The sequence below is a fragment of the Lithobates pipiens genome, unplaced genomic scaffold, assembly GCF_037356315.1.
Source record: "Lithobates pipiens isolate NorthernLeopardFrog02 unplaced genomic scaffold, aLitPip1_a1.2 Scaffold_3, whole genome shotgun sequence".
Lineage (NCBI taxonomy): Eukaryota > Metazoa > Chordata > Amphibia > Anura > Ranidae > Lithobates > Lithobates pipiens.
Window position 1 is genome coordinate 237778790 of NW_027507790.1, and position 26656 is coordinate 237805445.

Below are 26656 nucleotides of genomic sequence, written 5' to 3' on the forward strand. Positions count from 1 at the left end.
TATATATATATATATATATATATATATATATATATATATATATATATATATTTATTTATTTATTTATTTTTGTAACTTTTTTTTGTTGGATTGCATGGGGGGGCGGTGCTCCCTATGGACGGGCCGCCACCCATGTATCCATCCATAATCTATACACAGGACAGACCCCCGACCATTGTCCCCTCCCCCTCCTCCTGGGGGTGTAGATGAGAAGATCGGAGGGGGAGGGTTCCTCAGTGTACAGCCTATCAGCGGGGAGGAGGGATGGAGGGGCGATCGCTGTGTGTGGGGGTCCAGGCATCCTACAAGAGATGCGGGGAAGGGGAAGGTGTCCGGGGTGACCATACTAGAGCGCCCCATGCAGGCCGGTCCCGGAGCTCAGTGTCGGGACTCGCACTGGGCTCCGGACTTTATATTGGCACCTCCCCTGACAGGTTTGTAGTGAAGAGTCTCATGGGGCCCCTGGAGACACTCGGGGCCCCGCCCCCTACATCTGTCCGGCTGCCCCCCCTGGTGGCGGCCTCATTGGGAAGATTACATGGAGAATAATGACACTTACTATATATCTCCGATCAGAGCTGTGGCTGTAATCGCTGAAGATTGCGCTGTGGGGCGCTGTTGTTTTCTGTCACAGGAGATCCGAGAAAACAGGTCTTCAACGTAGCTAAGATACGCTCAAAATGGCGCGCGGCTCAGCCTCCGCGCGCCTGATGTGACTCAACGGTCAGCCCCTCAGCCAATCAGAGCGCGCGCCCTGGCTGTAAGGTTTCTAAGTACCCAGACTGGAGTCTGAAGAGAGGATTCGGATCTCTCCTCCCTCCAGCCTGCAGGTGGCAATAAAGAGCGGCCCCTGTGCAGTGAGGACAGGCTGGCCTGTGCGTGTCATGTGAGAGTCTGCAGAGCTTTGTGTCATCGCCTGAGGGGGATGTGAAATGGAGGAACAGAGGGGTACAATGTCTTACAGGTAGGTGCAGTGTGGAGACCGGGAGGGGCTGTGGCGGGGGAGGGCTGTGTGTGTCCCGACAGTGCTCTGTGTGTGAGAGAAATCCCGACCCTTGTCTGTATGTGAGAGATATCCTCCCCTCCCCCCTCTGTATGTGAGAGATCCATCACCCACCCCCCCCCCCCCCCTGTATGTGAGAGATCCATCACCCACCCCCCCCCCCTGTATGTGAGAGATCCATCACCCACCCCCCCCCCCCCCCCCCCTGTATGTGAGAGATCCATCACCCACCCCCCCCCCCTGTATGTGAGAGATCCATCACCCACCCCCCCCCCCCTGTATGTGAGAGATCCATCACCCACCCCCCCCCTGTATGTGAGAGATCCATCACCCACCCCCCCCCCTGTATGTGAGAGATCCATCACCCACCCCCCCCCCCCTGTATGTGAGAGATCCATCACCCACCCCCCCCCCTGTATGTGAGAGATCCATCACCCACCCCCCCCCCCTGTATGTGAGAGATCCATCACCCACCCCCCCCCCCCCTGCCCCCCCCCTGTATGTGAGAGATCCATTCACCCACCCCCCCTCCCCTGTTGGGGGGATCCCCCAGAATTCCCCTGTATGTGAGAGATCCATCACCCACCCCCCCCCCCCCCCTGTATGTGAGAGATCCATCACCCACCCCCCCCCCCCCTGTATGTGAGAGATCCATCACCCACCCCCCCCCCCCCCCTGTATGTGAGAGATCCATCACCCACCCCCCTCCCCCCCTGTATGTGAGAGATCCATCACCCACCCCCCCCCTGTATGTGAGAGATCCATCACCCACCCCCCCCCTGTATGTGAGAGATCCATCACCCACCCCCCCCTGTATGTGAGAGATCCATCACCCACCCCCCCTGTATGTGAGAGATCCATCACCCACCCCCCCTGTATGTGAGAGATCCATCACCCACCCCCCCCTGTATGTGAGAGATCCATCACCCACCCCCCCCTGTATGTGAGAGATCCATCACCCACCCCCCCCTGTATGTGAGAGATCCATCACCCACCCCCCCCTGTATGTGAGAGATCCATCACCCACCCCCCCCTGTATGTGAGAGATCCATCACCCACCCCCCCCCTGTATGTGAGAGATCCATCACCCACCCCCCCCCTGTATGTGAGAGATCCATCACCCACCCCCCCCCTGTATGTGAGAGATCCATCACCCACCCCCCCCCTGTATGTGAGAGATCCATCACCCACCCCCCCCTGTATGTGAGAGATCCATCACCCACCCCCCCCTGTATGTGAGAGATCCATCACCCACCCCCCCCTGTATGTGAGAGATCCATCACCCACCCCCCCCTGTATGCGAGAGATCCATCACCCACCCCCCCCTGTATGCGAGAGATCCATCACCCACCCCCCCCTGTATGCGAGAGATCCATCACCCACCCCCCCCTGTATGCGAGAGATCCATCACCCACCCCCCCCTGTATGCGAGAGATCCATCACCCACCCCCCCCTGTATGCGAGAGATCCATCACCCACCCCCCCCTGTATGCGAGAGATCCATCACCCACCCCCCCCTGTATGCGAGAGATCCATCACCCACCCCCCCCTGTATGCGAGAGATCCATCACCCACCCCCCCCTGTATGCGAGAGATCCATCACCCACCCCCCCCTGTATGCGAGAGATCCATCACCCACCCCCCCCCCCCCCCCCTGTATGCGAGAGATCCATCACCCACCCCCCCCCCCCTGTATGCGAGAGATCCATCACCCACCCCCCCCTGTATGTGAGAGATCCATCATGCACCCCCCCCCTGTATGTGAGAGATCCATCATGCACCCCCCCCCCTGTATGTGAGAGATCCATCACCCACGCCCCCCCCCCCCTGTATGTGAGAGATCCATCACCCACCCCCCCCCCCCCTGTATGTGAGAGATCCATCACCCACCCCCCCCTGTATGTGAGAGATCCATCACCCACCCCCCCCCCTGTATGTGAGAGATCCATCGCCCACCCCCCCCCCCCCCCCCTGTATGTGAGAGATCCATCGCCCACCCCCCCCCCTGTATGTGAGAGATCCATCGCCCACACCCCCCCCCTGTATGTGAGAGAACCATCGCCCACCCCCCCCCCCTGTATGTGAGAGATCCATCGCCCACTCACCCCCCCTTTCCGTTTTTCAGTGATGATTTTCCCCCCACATCCTGTGTTTGATCTCCCAGTACTGTGGGGTTTCTGGTTGGCTGACATTGCCCGTGTTCAGGGTTTGGATTGGCTGTGAAGTGGACTCCTCATCACTAATGTCAGTAGCGGCTCCTCATTCTTATCTTCATTCTGAGAAGTTTATAATGCGGCCTCCATCAGAGGCTTCACACGTGTTCAGTGACGGCACAGGCTCCTGTGGCTCCTCCATCTATCCCCCTTGTTGCTGTCATTAAAGAAAAAAATGGCTGCCAATTATTATTCTGTCCAGTCTTTGGGGTCCCTTTTTAAAGCGATTGTAAATCTTTTTTGGTTTTCAAATAAAAAAACAAAACAAAAAAAAACATGTTATACTTTTGTGTAATGGTTTTGCATTGAGCATCCTGATCCTCTTCTTCTGGGTTCCCCTGCTGGCGCTCCAGGCTCCTCCCTTCATCAGGTTACTTTCCATGGGGGCACCTGTGCAGGCTCGCTCCCGAGTTCCACTGCTGCATTGATTGACAGACAGCGTGACATGGCCCTGCCCCCACCCCAATCCCGTGTCACTTGATTTCAATCCCTCCAATGAGGAGAGAGGCAGCAGCTGGAGCCTCCGTGCACATCACTTTTTGGGGACCAGTGACCTTATTACAGTGATCAATGCTAAAAAATGCAGTTTATTGTACTAATGACACTGGCAGGAAAGGGTTTATCAGGGGGATTAAAGGGTTAAGTGTGTCCCTAGGGATGCTTTCTAACTGTGGGGGATGCTTTGACTTGGGGCCAGTTCACACCATAGAAACGCAGTCCGGATGCATTCCAGGTGCTTTCCTGCATGCGCGTTTTTAATGCAGGCCAGTGCTCTTCCCTTTTTTTTTTTTTTTTTTCCCCCTCACCTGCAAAGGAAAAGGCATAATGAGCTAGTATGTATCACATTCTAGCTCATTATGAAATGCTTACCTTAGAACGAGGCCCCGACATCTGTCCCGATCCACGCTGAGGGAGTTGACATGTTCCCTCGGCGTTTCTTCCGGGTATCGCGGCGCTGTGAGTGGCCGGAGCCGCGATCTCCTCACTCCCGCTCATGTGCGCGGGAGATGTCTTTCCGGCAGGGTCCGGCGTCTGCCGGGCTTTCAGTTGAGAATCCCCTGTGCGCATGCGCTGCTGCAGTCAGCGGTGCATTGCCGTACAGGTTTAGGAGATATAGACCTAATTTTTATTTTTTTTCCTACAGGTAAGTCTTATTATAGGCTCTCCTGTAGGTAAAAGTCCCAAATTTGACTATACAACCACTTTAACTACTTCCTGCCTGGCCTATAGCTGAATGACGGCCGGGCAGTGGTTCAGGCATCATGTCGTCCTTCAGGATAACGGCCACTATGTGCCCGTAGGGGTGGGCATTGTGGCAATTGGTGCTACACCGATCTCTAAAGAGCCTCTGGCGGAGGCTCTTTACAACGTGATCAGCTGTGATTGGACATGGCTGATCACGTGGTAAACAGGAAGAGCCGTTGATCAGCTTTTCTTCACTTCTGACAGACACAAGTAGAGCCAAGCCGATGGGCGGCTCTCCTGACGGGGGGGGGGGGGGGGGGTTCAGCGCTGATTGTTTATCAGCACAGCCCACCTCAGATGCCCACACTAGACCACCAAGGAAGCCCCCGGCATGTGGATGGCCAGGTATGTCCCCTGTGGCCATCCACATGTGAAAAAATATGCCAATCAGTGCCCACAAATGGGTGCTGTCATCTCTGTGGTACATTACAAAATAGGGATGCCCATCAGTGCCGCCTGCCCATATAAAAATCGCATAGGTGATCAAATACCACCAAAAGAAAGCTCTATTTGTGGGGAACAAAGGACATCCATTTTGTTTGGGTGCAACTACGAACCACTGCAATTGTCGGTTAACATGGCGCAGTGCTGAATCGCAAAAAGTGCTCTGGTCAGGAAGGGGGTAAATTCTTCTGGGGCTGAAGTGGTTAATGATGTACACTTGTAAACATTTGTACTTGCATTTACATGCATACAGTACTGGGTGTAAATATACACTATCAGCCCTGAATGCACAGTAGCGTGACAATCCCTCCACCTCCACTCTAACTAATCACTCTCACCTTATGGCATGGACCCCTGTGCAAACAGGTGGGTATCCAAAGGGTTAACACTGACCATAAACTTCTCTCCCGTGTCCTTAGATCTCAGCAAGGACGCCGGGTCATGGGTAGAAAGAAAAGATCCGATTGATCACCGATTAAAATTTTTGTGTTCAAACACAAACTACTCACGTAAAGATTATAAAAACACAGCATGTAAAACCGACAATTGTGTTCGTTCCGTAGGGCAGCAGCGGGTGACGTCATGCGTAGCTCCTCCCCCGTACACGGTGCGTTCAATCCGTCAGCCAATCACCGCTGAGCAGGCAGACTTTCTGAGATCTCCCAACAGGAGGATTACAAGCCTGTGTGTCCACCTCAGCTGGTAAGAGTACCTTATGTGTGCATCATTGTCAAATGTTGATTGGCACATTTACCATATGGTTGGGATTATACGTCAGTCAAGTCTTTTTGGAAGGGAGGCCTTAAAGAACTTTTCCATGTTTTTTATATATGGACTATCATATCCCATTGGGTCCTATTACCAGCGCTTTCACTTCCCCTTTATTTGCCATTTCACAATTTTGTGTGTAATAATTGATCACCGTTATTGTTTGAGCAATTTTTCATATTTGCATTTAATCTTCTTCAATTTCACTTTTTCACTGTCTGAGCACTAAATCATTTTTTGACTGGAGTTCTGCCTTAGGCTTCATTCCCACGAAGCGGATCCGTTACCTTGGAGTCCACCAGCTCAGCGGGAGATCTCTCCATTGATCTCCACTGAGCTGACGGAGACAGGTCCCTCTGCTCACTGAGCGGGGAGGGGCTTGTCGAGCGCCGCTGGTTTCTATGGAGAGATGGGATAAAAACGGACAACGTGTCTCACCCGATCCGCCAGGGACTGATCCGGACGTAGGGCCATCCGTCTGCTTTTGGCGGATCGGACCGGCGTACATGGCACCGCTGACATCCGTCCCTCCATAGACTAGCATGGAGCGCCCATTCAGGTCCGCCGTCAAAACTGACAGGTGGACCTGAGCGGTCCGACAGTGTGAAAGGGGTCTTAAAGCGGGAGTCCGCCGGGACTCCGCCTTTTTTTTTTTTTTTTTTTTTTTTTTTTAAGCCAGCAGCTACAAATACTGCAGCTGCTGACTTTTAAAATAGTGACACTAACCTGTCCAGCTTGCCCGCGATGTCGGCACCCCAAGCCGATCTCCCGATCGTCTCTCGGGTGCTGCCGCCGCCATCTTGGGTATGGGAATCAGGAAGTGGAGCCTTTCGGCTTCATTTCCCTGTTCCCTACTGCGCATGCGCAAGTCGCGCTGCGCAATAAGGACGGTCCCCGCTGCCTCTGGCATCTGTGTTTCCCAGCAGGCAGCGGGGGACTTTCGGAAAGGGGCGTCATGTATGCCCCTTTCAGCAGAGAGCTATCCCGGAAGTGGGTGCAGATACCTGTACTGTACAGGTACCTGCACCCCCCTCCTCCCCCCTGAAAGGTGCCAATTGTGGCGCCGGAGGGGGGGAGGATTCCGATGAGCGGAAGGTCTACTTTAGGGTGGACCTCCGCTTTAAAGTGATTGCAAAGTTATAATTTATGTCTAAATTTTTTAGTTTTTTATTAGAAAAACAAACGTGTTATACTTGCCTGCTCTGTACAAGTATTACACAGGGTGGTCCCGTACTACCTCTTCTGGGGGTCCCTTGCACTTTTGGCTCCTCGTCTCTGAGGACACTTGTGCAGGGTTGATCCTGAGCTAGGCTGTGTGCGTCCATTGACTTGCACGGCTCGGCCCCACCCCCTACTTCCTCATTAAATTTGACCCTTTTTTTTTTTTACTTTTAATGCAGAGACTGTATTCTGGTGGAAAACCTGCCTTTAGAACCACTTCAAGTAGTCCACGCTCTTCTGATCTAGTTTATTAATCTGTAGAAATGATATGTTATTCTTGTTAAACGTGGTTTGTAAACCCTTACAACACACTTTGATCTGCAGGTAAGCCTAGATTAAGGCTTACCTGTAGGTCCAAGAAATATCTCCTAAACCTACATGGTTTAGGATATATTTGCCGAAAGACAGGCACTGCTGTCTACGGCGCTGCGCTCTGAGAGCGGCACCGTCAACAACGAAGATGCCGCGCGTGTCGGCTTCCGTGCACATGCTCCGTAGTGTCGCCATCGTGGCTTCGCCAAATGACAGCGGTGGAGCAGCGAGACCCCACCGAGAAGATGGATGTGCCGGACTACAGGGGGCATCGGTGACATCGCTGGCTCCTGTGTCAGGTAAGTGACACATAATGGACTACTATGCGATGCGCAGTATTCCATTATGCTACAGCAACCTTCTTAATCATGGACCTCAAAATCCTACAGAAAGGCACCCCTGGTGTGCATATTTGTTTTGCGTCTAACTTTTGAAAGTTGTGATGCCGGAGGATTGGTATTATAGCTGGGCAATGAGTGCACTGGGAACCCTGAAGGAAGAGTTGACAGTGGCGGCCACTATATTCGCACCATAAATCCTAAATTTGTTTCAAGTCAAAACACCAACAGCTTTCACATCCTACACAGTACAGTTCATATTTACTTTGATAAATCAAAACTCCTCTCTCCAATTCGATGACTAAACAGACTCTGCATCTCTCAACAGGTAAAGAACTCTTCTGGACACAGAGCATGTTCATCCGCAGACACCCGATATCCCATAGGAATGCATGTATGTCCGTATTTCATCCGCGAACGGATGGATGAAATACGGACATACGGTCCGCATGTGTGAAAAGGGCCTTTTGACTGGTAAGTAGTCTGTGTTCTAGTCTGTGTTCTAGTCTGTGTTCTAGTCTGTGTTCTAGTCTGTGTTCTAGTCTGTGTTCTAGTCTGTGTTCTAGTCTGTGTTCTAGTCTGTGTTCTAGTCTGTACCACTTGCCGCCTGCCATATAGCAAAATGACGGTGGCAAAGTGGTTGTAATATCCTGACAGGACGTCATATGACGTGATCAGGATATTAAGCCGCTGCACGCCCCCGGGGGCGCTCATCGCGGCGATCGTTGTTGCGGGGTTACAGTCTGACACCCGGCAACTATGATCTCGGTGAAGAGTCTGACGGAGACTTATTACCATGTGATCAGCCGTGGCCAATCACGGCTGGTCAGTGTAAATAGGAAGAGCCGGTGATTGGCTTTTCCTTACTCGCATCTGTCAGACATGAGTAGAGGAGAACCGATCGGCTGCTCCTCTGACGAGGGGGGGTGGGGTCTGTGCTGATCGATTATCCGAGGATGCCACCAGGTATGCCCCCCTAGACTACCAGGGATGCCAATCAATGCCCATAATGGATGTAAATCAGTGCCCACAATGGACATCACTGATTGGCATGTATTATTGTTTGGCACTGATTGGCATCCATCCCTATACAGTACACTACAATGCCCATCCGTGCTGCCTATCAGTGCCACTTCATTGATGCCACATCATTTGTGCCCATCAGTGCTTGTCACTGTGGCCCCATCAGTGAAGGAAAAAACGTATTTACAAAGTTTTGTAACTGAAACAAATTTTTTTTTTTTTTTTTCAACATTTTTGGCTTTTTTTTTTGCAGAAAATAAAAATCCCAGAGGTGATCAAATACCACCAAAAGAAAGCTCTATCTGTGGGAACAAAATGATAAAAATTTGGGTTTGGAACGGTGTAGCATGACTGCGCAATTGTCATTCAAAGTGCGACAGCATGGAAAGCTCAAAATTGGTCTGGGCAGGAAGGTAAGTGCCCTGTATTGAAGTGGTTACATTATTTGTGTCTTACAACTTCACACACATTAAAATATCTCCTTCTTTAGTACTTGTTTAACCACTTGCCTACCAGGCACAAACACTCCCTTCCTGCCCAAGCCATTTTTCAGCTTACTAGTAACGACTGTTTTTTATCGTGACTGTGACATTTCGGTGCACATGGAACACTTTTGACACCTTTTTGGGACCATTCACATTTTATACAGTGATCCGTGCTATGAAAAAGCATTGATTAACCACTTTCAGACCGGACCATTTTGCTGGTAAATGACCAGAGGTCTTTTTACACTTTGGCACTGCGCTGCTTTAACTGGTAATTGCGCGGTCATGCAATGTTGTACCCAAACGAAATTTGCGTCCTTTTCTTCCCACAAATAGAGCTTTCTTTTAAAGGTATTTGACTGACTCTGCGATTTTTATTTTTTGCGATATAAACGTAAAAAGACCGCAAATTTTGAAAAAAAAAATATTTTCTACTTTTTGTTATTAGAAAAATCCAATAAACTCCAATTTTAGTCATACATTTAGGCCAAAATGTATTCAGCCACATGTCTTTGGTAAAAAAAAGTCAATAACTGTATATTTATTGGTTTGCGCAAAAGTTGTCACATCTACAAACTAAGGTAAGTTTTCTGGAATTTACGCAGCTTTTAGTTTACGACTGCCTATCTCATTTCTTGAGGTGCTAAAATGGCAGGGCAGTACAAAACCCCCCCAAATGACCCCATTTTGGAAAGTAGACCCCCTAAGGAAATTGATAAGTGGCATGTTGAGCCCATTGAATATTTTATTTTTTTGCCTCAAGTTGTCAAAGTTGACAAAGTTGTCACTAAATGTCATATTGCTCACACATGCTATGGGCATATGTGAAATGACACCCCAAAATAAATTCTGCTGCTTCTCCTGAGTACGGGGATACCACATATGTGGGACTTTTTGGGAGCCTAGCCACGTACGGGGCCCCGAAAGCCAAGAACCGCCTTCAGGTTTTCTAAGGGCGTAAATATTTGACTTCACTCCTCACTACCTATTACAGTTTTGAAGGCCATAAAATGCCAAGATGGCACAAAACCCCCACAAATGACCCCATTTTAGAAAGTAGACACCCCAAGCTATTTGCTGAGAGGCATGTTGAGTCCATGGAATATTTTATATTTTGTCACAAGTTGCGGGAAATTTACAAACTTTATTTATTTATTTTTTTTCCACAAAGTTGTCACTAAATGATATATTGCTCACGCATGCCATGGGCATATGTGAAATGACACCCCAAAATAAATTCTGCTGCTTCTCCTAAGTATGGGGATACCACATATGTGGGACTTTTTGGGAGCCTAGCCGCGTACGGGGCCCCGAAAACCAAGCACCGCCTTCAGGCTTTCTAAGGGCGTTAGTTTTGAAGGCCATAAAATGCCAAGATGGCACAAACCCCCCCCCCAAATGACCCCATTTTGGAAAGTAGACACCCCTAAATTTAGGGGTACACTAGTGAGACTAGGTAATAAATGGCGGGTGCCCTGAAACTATATAAAAAAAGAACTATCCAACCAGTGTCACCTGTAACAGTTATATGGTGATCACTGGTGAAAGGGTTAACTAGGGGGCAATCAGGGGGCTTTATGCGGTAGTATATGGGGGGTCCCTGGCGCTATAAAAAGCTGCGGCGAACCTAAATACCTACCTACCTGCCTAACTAGCGTCACCTGTGACACTAATACAGCGATCAGAAAAACGATCGCTTATTAGGCTGGGTTCACACTGGAGCGATGCGGGAACGCCACGAATCCGCGGCGGGTTCACACTGCCCTATGCGAACTGCTGGGAGTGTCAGTGAAATGTTAATGACACCCCCAGATCAGTTCGCATATCGCAGTGCGATCTGCAAACTCGGATCGCATGGTGTGAACACCCATGCGATCCGATTCTGCTGCGGACCAAAAAAGGGTCCCGTGCGAGTTTGCGGCGGGTGCAACGCGAATTCAGCCATACTATCTGTATGGCTGAACTCGAATCGCACAGAGATCGGATGTGATTTGCACTGCAGTGCGGTGCGAATCACATCCGTTCTCATAAACCGCTGCAATGTGAACCCAGCCTTAGTGACACTGGCGACGGGGGGGTGATCACGGGGTTAAACCTTTATTGGGGGGGTTAGGGGGGTACCTTAGAACTAAAGGGGGCTAACCCTAACTGCCCTAACAATTAGTCACAAATGACACCCGCCGGGTGATCAGGGGGTTAAACCTTTATTATTAGGTAATAAATGGCGGGTGCCCTGAAACTATAAAAAAATAACTAACCAACCAGCGTCACCTGTAACAGTTATATGGTGATCACTGGTGAAAGGGTTAACTAGGGGGCAATCAGGGGGCTTTATGCGGTAGTATATGGGGGTCCCTGGCGCTATAAAAAGTTGCGGCGAACCTAAATACCTACCTGCCTAACTAGCGTCACCTGTGACACTAATACAGCGATCAGAAAAACGATCGCTTATTAGGCTGGGTTCACACTGGAGCGGTGCGGGAACGCCACGAATCCGCGGCGGGTTCCCGCATCGCATTCCTCCCGGCGGCAGTTCACACTGCCCTATGCGAACTGCTGGGAGTGTCAGTGAAATGTTAATGACACCCCCAGATCAGTTCGCACATCGCAGTGCGATCTGCAAACTCGGATCGCATGGTGTGAACACCCATGCGATCCGATTCTGCTGCGGACCAAAAAAAGGGTCCCGTGCGAATTTGCGGCGGGTGCGGCGAATGGCTGAACTCGAATCGCACAGAGATCGGATGTGATTTGCACTGCAGTGCGAATCACATTCGTTCTCATAAACCGCTGCAATGTGAACCCAGCCTTAGTGACACTGGCGACGGGGGGTGATCACGGGGTTAAACCTTTATTGGGGGGGTTAGGGGGGCACATTAGAACTAAAGGGGGCTAACCCTAACTGCCCTAACAGTTATTACAGTCACAAATGACACCAATGCAAAAAAATAAAAAAATAAAATGCAATTGGTGTCACTGTGACTGGGGGGGGGGGCAGGGGTGATCGGGGGGGTAAAGGGGGGGTGTGAGTGTGCCTGGCATGTTCTACTGTACGTGTGGTGTGTTGGTGCAACTCACCGATCCTCTCTCCTCGGTGCCGGAACGCAAAATACCGACACGGAGGAGAGATTACATCACTTCCTCTCCTGTGAGGAGAGGAAGTGATGTCGTGGAGCATTTCTATTCGTCGGGAGCGATCGTGAGGGGGTGGCCATGAATGAATGGCTGCCCCCTCATCCCGGATCGCTCCCGAACGAATGCCGACCGCCGCAGGCACCGGGGGGGGCCCGATCGGGCCCCCCACCCGCGGGAAGGCAGGGACTTATATATACGCCCATATGCCTGCCCGTGCCATTCTACCGACGTATATCGTCGTGCGGCGGTCGGCAAGTGGTTAATTTGTAAATGTGACTGGCAGGGAAGGGGTTAAATGTGTCCTGGGAGTGATTCTAACTGTGGGGGGGAGGGGACTGACTGGGAGAGGTGACCGATCGGTGTCCCTATGTACAAGGGACACATCATTGGTCTCCTCTCCTCTGGCAGGATGTGGATCTGTGTGTTTACACACAGATCCACGGTCCTGCTCAGTTACTGAGCAATTGCAGGTGTCCAGTGGACATCATGGCCGCCAGGCATGCACATCGGATCCCCAGTGACGTGGCGGGCGTGCGCCACCTAGTGGCCTGGGAAGATCACGTCATATGAGGGCGGCCCAGAGCGAGAGCCCCGGTCCCACCGTCATGACAGTAGGTGGGCGGCTAGTGGTTAAAGTGGTTGTAAACCCTGGGGGGGGGGGGGACCCACAAGACAAAGGCATAATGAGCTAGTATGTATAGCATACTAGCTCATTATGAATTAATTACCTGAGAATGAAGCCCCCACAGCCATCCTCATCTCCCCGTCCGGCCAGTGACATCAGTCCCGGGGGTTACTTCTGGGTATCGCGCCTCCAGAGCTGTGATTGACCGCAACCGCAATGACGACACTCCCATGCATGCACTTGGGAGACGCTGGTAGCGGCACACAGTCTGAAGCAATGACACATAGGTGCCATTGCTTCAGTCTACACCAGTGCGCTTGTGCCGATTGTCATCAGCACATACAGGGGATATCTCCTAAACCGTGCAGGTTTAGGAGATATCCTGGGTAGCTACAGGTAAGCCTCATTATAGGCTTGCCTGTAGCATAAAGTTGTTGTAGAGGGTTTACAACCTCTTTAAAACGGAGTAGCGGCTCATACGTTATTCCGTTCAGCATAATCTGTTCAGACCAACACAAACTTCAGCAAAGATGAGGAAAATCCATTCACTTATGGGCTAATACAAACTGGCTGGGTGGCACTACTGGAAAGCAGGTTTGCTTGGAGGGTCTCGCCCCTCCCTAAAGATTCAGGGACACGTTGGACGCCCAGAAAAGCACAATGGCAGCTGAAAGCATCCAATATGTGCCCACCCCAATCTATAACTAGCTTTTACAGTAAGGTGCACATGGAAGGGGCTTGGTGTATTACAAATTAACAAACATACCCAGTACATTACCAGCTATCCTAGATTGGAGTACTTGACACTTACCTGCTCAGCTTGTCTTTGTCAGGGTTCCCCATTTACTGCATGTACTGTTCCCCACAGGTACAGATCTGTAGTGAATATAACTTTGGGTACTCAGTTTGCACTTTATTGCTAAAAGGGTCCAAGGCATATCAGTAATGTAATTATATTTACATGTTACAATAGAGTGACTGTTTGCATCTTCTAGGCAAAGTGTTGTATACGGAGTCTCAAAAATGCCAAGTACTATGACCAATGAGAATGTCCCTTAGCTTGTGATGGCTGGGCATACACTACATACATTCCATGCTCATTATACTGCTACACGTTTTGATGTTGTAATAATCACATGCTGGTGTATTTTGGTGTTTAAAGATCAACTCCGCTTTTTTTCTAACCCTTCCTTGCTATACTAAAATATTTTGGTTTGAGTGGGGCTTTAAATGATGAATAATTGACGTTGGGTCACTGTTCCATATTTTTTGAAATGCCCCCTGATACAACCTTTGTGGACAGCGGTGGGGTCATAAGTGAATAATTGTAACACTAGGAGTAGTGTAATCATTACTTTTATGTTTAAAAGTCTGATAACTAGTTTGATTATATTCCTATGATATGAATTGGTGATGTCTCTCCTATAGAATAAGGACAATGACCCGTTTAAAGATCTGCTAAAAGCAAGCGTCAAGAAGCCTGGCAGCATCAAGACCCTGGAACTGAGGGAGACGACGGTGACGCCCAGTAATGTGGGGAGGACAAGGCTTGTTAGGAGTCGGCATACGATTCTGCAGTTTCAACGGGGCTAATGAGAACATATGGCACATGCTGGTTAGAAGACCATCTGCACTAAGAAAATGGGCATTGACTGTCTCATGCTGATCCAATGACTTCAACACATTGTGGTTACCGTATTTATAGGTGTCTAACACGCACTTTATCCATTGAAAACAAAGGACAAGCTGCCTGCGTGTTATACGCTGATATTTTTTTTCCCCTTTTGGGGCAGGGATTGGGCAGCAGTGTCATGCTGGCGCCCACACCTCTCCTGGCCCTAGGTCGGCCCGCTGGTGTACTCTAAAAATGTAAGGGGTCACTGCCAGTCCCTTCACATGTGTCCTTTTTTATAGGGTCTGAATAGTGTAATTGCAGGGGCTATGTAATGTGCATGGGGGCATTGGAATTTAAAAGGGGCTGTGGAAAGTTTATTTTTTTTAAATGTCCCTCTTATCCACTTCCCATCCCACCCATAGTTATATGAAGTCCGCAAGGTGGCTCTCCTATCCCTGGCAGCCGTCATGACGTTCTTGTCTTCCCACCGGAATAGGGGCACACTCCCACCGCGTCACCAAAGAGCTGATGCGCATGTCCGCTGGACACCCACAATCGCTCGTGACAGAGCAGGAACGTAGATCTGGTGTGTGTGTAACCAGTTAGAACATGCCTAGGGAACACTGTTAACCCGTTGATCATCCCCTAGTGTTAACCCCTTCCCTGCCAGTGACATTCACACAGTAATCTGTGGATGTTTATAGTACTAATTGCTGTATAAATGTCAGTGGTGTCAAGAGTGTCCGATCTGTCCACAGTCACACTCAAAATCTCAGATCACTGCCATTACTAGTTGTTAAAGCGGGACTGTACTGTGGAAAAAAAATAAAAGCCAGCAGCTACAAATACTGCAGCTGCTGACTTTTAATAAACGGACACTCACCTGTCCCGGGGTCCAGCAATGCCGAGGCCGATCGATCTCTTGGCTGCTGCCGCCACCATTCTAGGTGAGGGAATCGGGAAGTGAAGCGCTGCGGCTTCACTTCCCGGTTCCCTACTGCGCATGCGCGAGTTGCGCAATAGGAATTGTCCCCGCTGTCTCTGGGACCTGTGTGTGTCCCAGCAGACAGCGCGCATGGACAGGAAGAGGCATAGACTCCCGTGGGAGTAAATACCTTTGACAGGTATCTGCACCCCCTCCCCCCTGAAAGGTGCCAATTGTGACACCTGAGGGGGGGAGGGTTCCGATCAGTGGAAGATCCACTTTAGGGTGGAACCCCGCTTTTAAATTGCTTCTGCTTCTGCTTCTGCTTCTTCTGCTTCTGCTTCTGCTTCTGCTTCTTCTGCTTCTGCTTCTTCTTCTGCTTCTTCTTCTGCTTCTTCTTCTGCTTCTGCTTCTGCTTCTTCTTCTTCTGCTTCTTCTTCTTCTGCTTCTTCTTCTTCTGCTTCTTCTTCTTCTGCTTCTTCTTCTTCTGCTTCTTCTTCTGCTTCTTCTTCTGCTTCTTCTTCTGCTTCTTCTTCTGCTTCTTCTTCTGAAAACTGATAGCGAAACTTATTAAATACAATTTTTAATATAGGAGATGGTCAGAGACTGGGGGACATTGTAGATGCAAGCTGCCACCTGGTTGATTAGAGCGCCGGGAACATAACGGCTTAAATTTCAATAGCTGTGTTCCCCGCCGCGTGCTGTCCTACAGCCCCTCTTTGTCCGGGCACTTTGATGGAGGGATCAACCCGTCCAATCCTTGGACGGATGATCCATCTATCAAAGTTCCACAGACAAGTGGGAAGGGCTGTATGTGATGTGGCGGGGAACACACAGCTATTGAAATGAAAGCTGTGATGTTCCCAGTGATCTAATCAACCTGGCGGCGGCAGCTCTCCTGCGCTACAGGACACCCCTGCGATGGGGCAGGCCACACCCCATTTTAGGCTCCATTATCGGATGTGTTTCTCTTTCTGCAAATTGCCATAAAGGCCGAAATTTCGGTGCATCCCAAATAAAAAATACCATAAATAAATTACCTATTTTGTAGGCGCTATAACTTCTTTGCGCAAACCAATCAATACACACTTATTGGAATATTTTTGGTTTAAAAAAAAAAAGTAGAATACGGATTGGCCTAAACTGAGCTTTTGTTGTTTTTGTTTTTTCTCTTTGGTTTGTTTATCCACTTACAGACCAGACCATTTTGCTGGTTAAAGACCAGACCGCTTTTTGCGATTCGGCACTGCGTCGCTTTAACTGAGTTTAGGCCGATACCAACTTTTCTAAATATATTTTTTGTAAAAATTAATGGCAATAAATGATTGATTGGTTTGCACAAAAGTTATAGCGTTCACAAAATAGGGGATAGTTTTATGGCATTTTTATTCATTTTTTTTTTTTTTTTTTTTTTTTTGTGACTGAGACATTATGGCGGACACATCGGACATTTTTGGGACCATTGTCAATTATACCGCAATCGCTGCTATATAAATGCAGTGATTCCTGTGTAAATGGCAGTGAAGGGGTTAACCAGTGGGTGGCAGTGTAGGGGTTAAGTGTTCCTAGGGGTGTGTTACTAACTGTTGGGGGCTGGGCTTTCATTTAGTTAACGCTGATCTCTGCTCCAATCACATGGAGCAGAGATCAGTGTCACTAGTTGGTAGGCAGAATGGACAAATGCTGTTTACAAAAAGCATTTCTTCATTCGGCCGCCCCGTGAGATGATCGCGGGTATGCCTGCGGCGATCGGGTCCCACGACCGGACTCATGGGGGTCCCGACCAGCACGGGAGCGTGCCGCCGGCGGCGTCCTCCTGATGGCAGGGCTGCAAATTTAAAGGGACGTACAGGTACGCCCATTTGCCTGCCCGTGCCATACTGCCGACATACATCGGCGTGCGCTGGTCAGGAACTGGTTAAAATGCAAAACAAACTGCAGAGGTCATCAAATGCCACCTAAAGAGATCTGTGTGTGTGTGGAATGATCAAAATCATTTGGGTCCAGTGTTGCACGAGTGTAAAATTTGTCATTCTAAGTGCGATAGCGCTGGAAGGGGTTAAAGTGCCCTGTACTGAAGTGGTTAAAATTGGGGTGCATGTTATACAGTAATTTACTAAAAAAAAGCTTAAATGAACAAGCTGAAGTTAGAAACTGGCTACCATGCACAGCTGCATAAGAGTTTGTACTCTCCAGTTTTAGTAAATCCCACTGTTTCTTTCCTTGGACAAGAATGCAGATCGGAAAGCTTCATTTCACTAGCTGCATGCAAGTACTGTATGCTGTCCAGAGACCAGAAGGCAACCTAATCCACAATGACGGCCTTCATATTTCTCTCAGTGCAGCATTTCAACAAGCTCTTGTGTATAATGAAGGAAATTGATACGCTGTTGGATATAACTAGTTGATTTTTTGTTTTAACTGGTTCACACATGGTGCTGGTGGGAATCTCTGGCCGATCCAGGTGGACTTCGTTTGACACCCTCCCAGATCCCGGTGCGATCTGTCACCGGCTACATCCACCAGATACAGACCATGACCGTTCGCTGTACTGGCTTGCTGTTGGTACCATGTGACTGCAGTAACCAATTACAGCAGGTCACATGACAGTTGTACATAATGGAAGACTTCCTTTGAAGCCATCCATTGTATACAATTGTGCTGCTAGCTGTGATCATATGGTTCAGACTGGATCAATCACAGGCCATCTGTACCCTGTGATTAGCTCAATCCCAGCTAATCACAACAAAATAAACTGCCATTGATTTAATTTGGTGACATGCTTGCATATAGCAATGAAATTCATATTCTGTATGCAAGTTAGGGGGACTTAGGGGGAAATAGGCCGTCAGTACATTTAATATATATATATATATATATATATATATTATAGTAATATAAAACTCCTATGATTAGTCAACCAGAAAATACCAGCATATTAAGGCTATCAAATCGGTACTACAAATTTTTAACATTTTTGAATGTACACTAACATTTATATTCAAAGGCTACTAAAAAACTTATAGTTTTGGCTTCAAAGAAATTTGTTTGGGGCTCATGTACATGGATGCATTTGCCCATATAGTGTAGAGAGATTGGTTTGGTTTATTTTAGTGCTTGAGGGCTCCTTGTGCTGTTTAGAACCAACCATAGGCATGAATGGGTGAAGGTGGCCGCATGTAGTTATGCGTCACTACTTTCATAAAATGACTTGCGCGCACACAGAGGCAATGTCCAAAATGCTCACTACCTGCAATCGGGATGTTGTATCTGCTTGCATGTGCCACATGCAAGAGTAGGGCCTTATACTTGCATATGGCCGCCTTCACACATTCATGCTACATGGGTGACTTTGCCCATGTGCATGAGCCCTAATACACCTTACTTTCATGTTACTTTGTGTAAATCTATAACATTACTATACATTTTCCAGCCTGAGCACACAAATGTTTGCTTCTGGTATATCCCCCAAGTCTTCAGGTGATTCCTCATTGTGAAGAGAGGCAAGGAAAATTACACGTGGTGAGAAATGATCAAATCTGCAATAAGGCATTGTAACAGTTTACACACCACTGTAAAATGCATAGATGGTATGGATGTACAGTGCCTTGCGAAATTATTCGGCCCCCTTGAACTTTTCAACCTTTTGCCACATTTCAGGCTTCAAACATAAAGATATACAATTTTAATTTTTTGTGAAGAATCACCAACAAGTGGGACACAATTGTGAAGTGGAACGAAATCTATTGGATATTTTAAACTTTTTTTAGCAATACAAAAACTGAAAAGCGGTGCATGCAAAATTATTCGGCCCCTTTACTTTCAGTGCAGCAAACTCACTCTAGAAGTTCAGCGAGGATCTCTGAATGATCCAATGTTGTCCTAAATGACTGATGGTGATAAATAGAATCCACCTGTGTAATCAAGTCTCTGTATAAATGCACCTGCTCTGTGATAGTCTCAGGGTTCTGTTGAAAGCGCAGAGAGCATCATGAAGACCAAGGAACACACCAGGCAGGTCTGTAATACTGTTGTGGAGATGTTTAAAGCTGGATTTGGATACAAAAAGATTTCCCAAGCTTTAAACATCCCAAGGAGCACTGTGCAAGCGATCATTTTGAAATGGAAGGAGTATCAGACCACTGCAAATCTACCAAGACCTGGCCGTCCCTCTAAACTTTCAGCTCAGACAAGGAGAAGACTGATCAGAGATGCAGCCAAGAGGCCCATGATCACTCTGGATGAACTGCAGAGAACTACAGCTGAGGTGGGAGAGTCTGTCGATAGGACAACAAGCAGTCGTACACTGCACAAATCTGGCCTTTATGGAAGAGTGGCAAGAAGAAAGCCATTTCTCAAAGATATCCATAAAAAGTCTCGTCTAAAGTTTGCCACAAGCCACCTGGGAGACACCCCAAACATGTGGAAGAAGGTGCTCTGGTCAGATTAAACCAAAATCGAACTTTTTGCCCACAATACAAAACGATATGTTTGGCGTAAAAGCAACACAGCTCATCACCCTCAACACACCATCCCCACTGTCAAACATGGTGGTGGCAGCATCATGGTTTGGGCCTGCTTTTCTTCAGCAGGGACAGGGAAGATGGTTAAAATTGAGGGGAAGAATGATGCAGCCAAATACAGGACCATTCTGGATGAAAACCTGTTGGAGTCTGCAAAAGATCTGAAACTGGGATGGAGATTTATCTTCCAACAAGACAATGATCCCAGACATACAGCAAAATCTACAAAGGAATGGTTCACAAATAAACGTATCCAGGTGTTAGAATGGCCAAATCAAAGTCCAGACCTGAATCCAATCGAGAATCTGTGGAAAGAGCTGAAAACTGCTGTTCAAAAACGCTCTCCATCCAACCTCACTGAGCTCGAGCTGTTTTGCAAGGAAGAATGGGCAAGAATTTCAGTCTCTCGATGTGCAAAACTGATAGAGACATACCCCAAGCGACTTGCAGCTGTAATCGCAGCAAAAGGTGGCTCTACAAAGTATTAATGTAAGGGGGACAAATAATTTTGCACGCACCACTTTTCCTTTTTTTATTAGTTAAAAAAGTTTCAAAAATCCAATAGATTTCGTTCCACTTCACAATTGTGTCCCACTTGTTGGTGATTCTTCACAAAAAAAAAATTTTCTCAAGTCATCTTCCAGGACGGCACACCTGAGAGATGAGAGGCTCCTCCCTACAGGAAACACAATCAATCGACAGCTGTTTTAAGTCCCCACCCTTCCCCTTGATCCTCAGTTTTTGATTGTGTTTCTCCCTACACAGCGAAACTGTTTGTTTTTTTCCAAATGACCCGAAGCCTGGGGCTGGTGGTCTCCCCCTGGGAGCCGGACCACAAGCCTGGGAAGCCTCTGGGTCTGGTAGGATATTCTTGTCCTTCCTGGGGGGTTCCCCTATCTTTTCCTCAGGGCGGGCAGCAGAAATTGGAAGAGCCGCCCTGAGAGCTGAAGGACCCTGGGTACAGTGGTGTACCCAGAACTTCAGGGGCCATTATCCTGTCTCCCCCTCCTTACCTGTACAGGTGGCTGTTCAGACGGGGGTGCTGGCCATCGGTTCTTTCCAGGGGGATCTTGTCCCCGACTCCTGGGTCCCCGGTAGCTCGCGTGGGCTGCCGGAGAGGGCGTGGCAACAAGCACCCGCGTCATTTTCAAACTTCGGGAAAATGGCAGCGGCGTTCTTACCCAGGAGGGAAGGCTGAGAGTCAGTAGGAGCAGGCGCCCACATCCTCCTTTCTCTAGAGCGAGGAGGCACCAGTTTACTACGGTGGATGTCTGCCTTAACCACCTCAGATATGAAGATGGGAATGAGGAATGGAAGGCTTTGCCCCCCCCCATGTATATAGACTGACTGACTGGTACAGTGCAGGACACAGCCTAACCTAGCACCTCCTTATGGGGACAGCAGTTGGGGGGGGGAGCACGTTGGCGGCTATCCTCCTTGCGTGTGGACCATAAGGATGGAAAAGCAAGCCCGCTGGCTGTGGCAAAAAGAGGAAGACGACAACGGTGAGTACTTTACTTTCCTTTTGCCATGGGAAATTATCTGCAAAATCCCCAATTCCAGCCAGAGGGTTTCTGGGCATTTGAGATCTCACCTGGGGTCTGGATTCAAATAGCCCTTAAGCTTCTGCTAAAAACACCAGCCGCAGCTCCCTCTTGCATCAGAGAAGCTGTATGGTGGACAGGTGGTGCAGAGGAACGAGTGTGCCTAAACCACCTCAGATGAGAAAGAGGTAGGTAGGCCATTGCTCCCCCTTCCCCGTGTATATACTGACTGGTGCAGTGCAGAACTTGGGGTCGGGATACAAATAGCGCAGACGCCACTGCTAAAACCACCAGCCACAGCTCCCTCTTACAGCAGAGACACTGTGGTTATCGCAGCAGTAGGTTGCCAGCCTCTCCCTACATGCCCAGTTGTGGTACATTTAGTAGGGATGAATATAGCGTACAGAGGGTACCTGGTAGATACAAAGTTACTTACAGGCCAGGTATACCACTGAACAGGTTATTAATTGGGCAGTGGTTGGTGGATTCAGAAGCTCCCCTGGTCAGCAGGTGCACTAGGTTACCGGCCCTATTAGCCCAGCTGCTAGGAATCTGAAGTTGCTTCACAATGTTTAAAAGCTGACCTAACATTCAAGGATGGGCAGAGACCAAGCTACTGTGTGGCACAGTAGGGGTTCCCTTGTCACAGATCCTCCTTTTGGGGGTTGCCTGCTATAGTTAACTTTCATAAGCTCCAACCTCCCACTCCACCTTTACACTGTGTTTATATTATAATGTAGGAGGTAAGAAGAAACTTTTTTTATTGGTTTGGGCTACAATCCACTCAGTGGCAGATCTAAAGGCGATTCACCATAGATCGCTCCCTACATCCTTTTAATTGAGGATTTTCTGTGCAAACCTATGCAAGAGCTACATAATTGATTGTTTGAAGCCTGCAAATAGCTATTTACCTCCCAGGCTAAACTGGTAACCACCTCTTCTAGAGAGGTCTTAAATTGGTCTCTAGGGCTGGGCTCATTGAGACTTTAGTTGCTAATCAGCACCACCTGGATTTGTGCTGGCTAGCGTTTGCTCAGTCTATGGAGGTAAGGTAGGACAACAACTACTACTAATAGTAGGGTGTCCAACCATTTTAGGATCTGTTCCTTCACTGGTGGTGAAGGTTTAGTATCTAGAGCCCAGGCTATGCCTATGAAATAAATTGCCTGTTGGTTATTTCATAAAGGGATAGACCATGACTCCTCATTGGCTGCACACCAGTAGACCTCAGTAGTGAAGGTTTGTGCTTGCTGGGATGTTTTTGTGGCACAGCAGAAATACACATTGAGATTTGTGACATCTCTGCTTAATAAGGACTATATTGCTGTACATCAGAAATGCACTGCACTGAAGCTTGTTTGCTGTCCTTTATATACTAAAGGTACTGCTTTGTTTGGCTACAGATCAGAAAAATACAACAGTGAAGGTATCAGAAAGGCAGCAGTGAAGTCTGATGGTCCTGATTTGCGTGGCGCTGTGCTGATTCAGACAGTGCTATTAACGGCAATGGCTGCCGAGTTTAAACATGCGATTTGACATGTTGAGTCGCATGACAAATCATTTCAATATGGATGTGCTATCTCTATTCATAGTGTTTTATTGTTGCACATCAGATTTATACAGCATTAAGGTCTGTGAGGTTTTGTGTCCTGTATTACTGCCTTATCAGAAAGGCAGCAGTGAAAATTGATGGTTCGAATTTGTTGGGCTACATAGTAGAAATACAAATTGAACCCCTGCCAGGTGTAGTACATATACTGCCTTTGGTAATCCGTGTAGCACCAAAAAGTGGTGTTGTGCTGATTTTAGCCAATGCGATTTGACATGTTGAGTCGCAAGGCCAAATCGCTTCAATATGGATGTGCTATCTCTATTCAGAATTGTTATATTGTTGCACATCAGACATATACAAGATTGAAGGTTGTCTGTCCTTTTTATGTCTTGCATATACTGCCTTATTGGCTGCATATCAGAAAGGACACAGCAGTGAAGGTTGCTTGTCTTTTTCTGATTTTGTTTTTGCTGCTCAGCTGAGAGACACATTGAGGATGGTGGCCTCTCTGCTCAGTATTGGTATATTACTACACATCAGACATACACAAAGATTGAATGTTTGTGTCCTGTATGTCCTATATTTACTGCCTTATCGTTTGTATATCAGGCTAAGCAGTGTTTCTCATGGATCTACCTTTCTGCATCTTGGGGATACACAGCAGGGGTTTGTTGGCTGCAATCCTCCAGGGAGTCACAGCATTGGGGACCCCTTACTTGTTTGACCTGAAAATTGCTATTTGTTTTTTTCCCTGCGACCTGTGTAATCTTGAGGTCTGTGGATCCAGGAATCAGGGACTGCTGGTGTCGCACAGACACAAATGGTACCCATTGGAAGCCATAGTATATGACTTCTCATGCGTCTTGCAGTCCCAAGTCGCAGGTTGGGTCGCACAGGTGTGGGAACCCTAAACTTATCTGTCCCTTCTGATTGAGGTTTTGCTACACAGCAGGAATACTCATCATGACGTTATTGTTTTATTTTGCAGCAGACCAGAAAGATTGCAGCTGTAAAGGCTGTCTGTCTTTTTCCTCAGTGTCTGCTTTTATGTTGTTGCACAGCAGAAATACTCAAGATTGAAGCTTGTTGGTGCTTTCTGTTTCAGAAAAACACAATGCTGCAGGTTGCTTGTGTCCTTTCTCAGTGTTGGTTCTATCTGAACTACACTACAGAAGTGCATGACAGAAAGGATTGTCTTGTGTTCCATATTTTTCCCTGTGGCATAGCAAAAATGCACAACACGGGAGTTTGTGTTCATATTAATCTTATAACTGTGGTGGTTTGTCAGAAATACACAACATAGAAGTTTGGGTCTTTCTGTCTTTATAGCCTTGTTTTGCTGTACATAGGTAAAGCACAACAGTAAAGGGGGTTCCTGTCCTTTCCGTATTTATATATCAGTTATGACCTAGCTAGCTGCACTAAAGAAATACGCAGCATTTAGGGTTTGCTTGAGTCTTAATGTTTTTACGTCTTGGCAGCACATCAGAAAACCAGACTATGAGGACTGTTTGTCTACGTTGAGGTTCAGATTTGGGTCTCTTCCCATATTTGATATATTGGTTTAGCTAGTCACACTCAGGCACACAACATTGTTGTCTATGCTTGTGTCCTTTCTGTCTAAATCTATTGTGCCGTGCCCACAATCTATGATCATTTTATTTGTGATATTAATAATGCATGTATCACCTTTTTGTATTTCAGCCTTCTTTTCCATGGAGGGGCCAGGAGTTCGGGCTGCAGCTGCCACATGTCAGAAAACCTTGACCACTTGCATTCAGGGATGCCAGAACCATTTCCTAGGGTTGAAGCCCTGTAGGGTTGTGGGACACTGGAGGAAGGGGATAATGAATCGCCCTGTTTAGTAAGAACTTGGAGAGTTCTGTTCAGAGGAGTATTAGGGCCTAAGGATGAAGTATAAAGATGTATACCCGATCGAATAGGTTTCGGCTCGGTGCATGGCCTTCATTTTGCCCTTTTAGCAAAACTAGACATAGCAATATGGGTAGTCTACTCCTGCTAGGGACTTTAATCTCCTGAAGAAGGCTCTCAGGCGTAAGTAAGGACATAGATTGGGGCGTGCCTTAAACCCAGGGTTCAAGCTTCTGTTAATCTATTTCCCTTAAGTAGGCTTCCCTTTAGTCTTTTGCTGACATAAAGATAAAAAGGAAGCAGTTTTATTTCCCTCAACAGGATAGTGTTAAGACAGGCCCTCTTATTGATTAATGTAGTGTCCTTGTCTTACACAGGTCTCTTATTTATCTTTTTAGTGGTTCTAAGTAGCACCTACAGGCATAATAGGCCATGGTTGTTAGATGTGTGAGATAGGCAACATTGCTAACCTACAAGTTTAACATGTTTTCTGATTCCATTTTTAAGAGCCCATTTCACCTAGATACTGCATCTGAAGCGGAAAAGGCAGGAACATCTGTGGAGCAGACCTGCAGATCAGCCGCATGATCCAGCTAAGATGCCTTCATCAAGCATATGAGCGTATGGAGTGGAGGTAAAGCTCACTGCAGAGCCAAGGTTCGCCAAGAGGGTTTTGCAGTGGCCCCACCCTAAGGTAGGCCTGAGGTACTTGTTTATCCTCTCAGGTGTGCCGTCCTGGAAGATGACTTGAGAAAAGTACCAGTTACTTACCGGTAACTGTCTTTCTGGGAAATCTTCCAGGACGGCAGGCCTACTTCCCGCCCGTTGGAGGAGGGAAAATTCTAGAACACTAGAAGGTGAGTACCTATGAGGAATGATTTCCCTTGTGAACCTGGTTCAGGAGTTACTTCTCTACAAACTGAGGATCAAGGGGAAGGGTGGGGACTTAAAACAGCTGTCGATTGATTGTGTTTCCTGTAGGGAGGAGCCTCTCATCTCTCAGGTGTGCCGTCCTGGAAGATTTCCCAGAAAGACAGTTACCGGTAAGTAACTGGTACTTTTTTATTTCTTTATGTTTTTGAAGCCTGAAATGTGGCAAAAGGTTGAAAAGTTCAACGGGGCCGAATACTTTCGCAAGGCACTGTAGATGTGGTTCTTAAACCAATAATATATATGAATTAATTAACTGACAGAATGCCACAAAATACAAAAATGGTTCAGCCCACTCAACTGGAAATGCTGTAGAAGTAAGCCACCAGACAATTTTCTAAATCTCTTGGGGTTCTCTGTTGGCGATGTCTCTGCATTAGAGTTCCTGGATCTGCATACCTGCTGTGGCCGTCATAAAGGGTTCTGCATATTTTCATGACTATAGAGAATTAAAACAACAAATGGTTTCCACCTTCTCTCTCCAGTTTAAATAAACCAAGTGGAACATGGAGTCCTTGACTTTCCACCTGGAATCCAGGAGCCAGTTATGGTGGAGATAAATAACTGGCTAAGTAATGGCATTCTCCCACGGACATACTGTTGCTGTCAGCATACAGGGACATGGCGGGATGATTTGCTAAAACTGAAGACTGCAAAATCTAGTATACAGTAGCTGTGCATGGTAGCCAATCAGTTTCTAATGTCAGCTTGTTCAATAAAGCTTTGACAAAAAAACCTGGAAGCTGATTGGTTTCTGTGCAGAGCTGTACCAGATTTTGCACTCTCCAGTTTTAGTAGCCGCCATTTTTATAAAAAAAAAAAAAAAAAATTTATTTATTTATATTTATATATATATATATATATATATATATATATATATATA

At 47.6% G+C, this 26656-nt stretch overlaps 1 long non-coding RNA gene across 1 annotated transcript; it reads left to right on the plus strand.

Annotated features, from left to right (window-relative positions):
• The first annotated feature begins 437 nt into the window (after positions 1–437).
• Positions 438–15666, plus strand: LOC143941034 (uncharacterized). Its single transcript, XR_013263970.1, has 3 exons — positions 438–964; positions 7873–8018; positions 14241–15666. It is a non-coding gene; the product is annotated as an uncharacterized LOC143941034 (long non-coding RNA).
• Positions 15667–26656: the final 10990 nt, after the last annotated feature.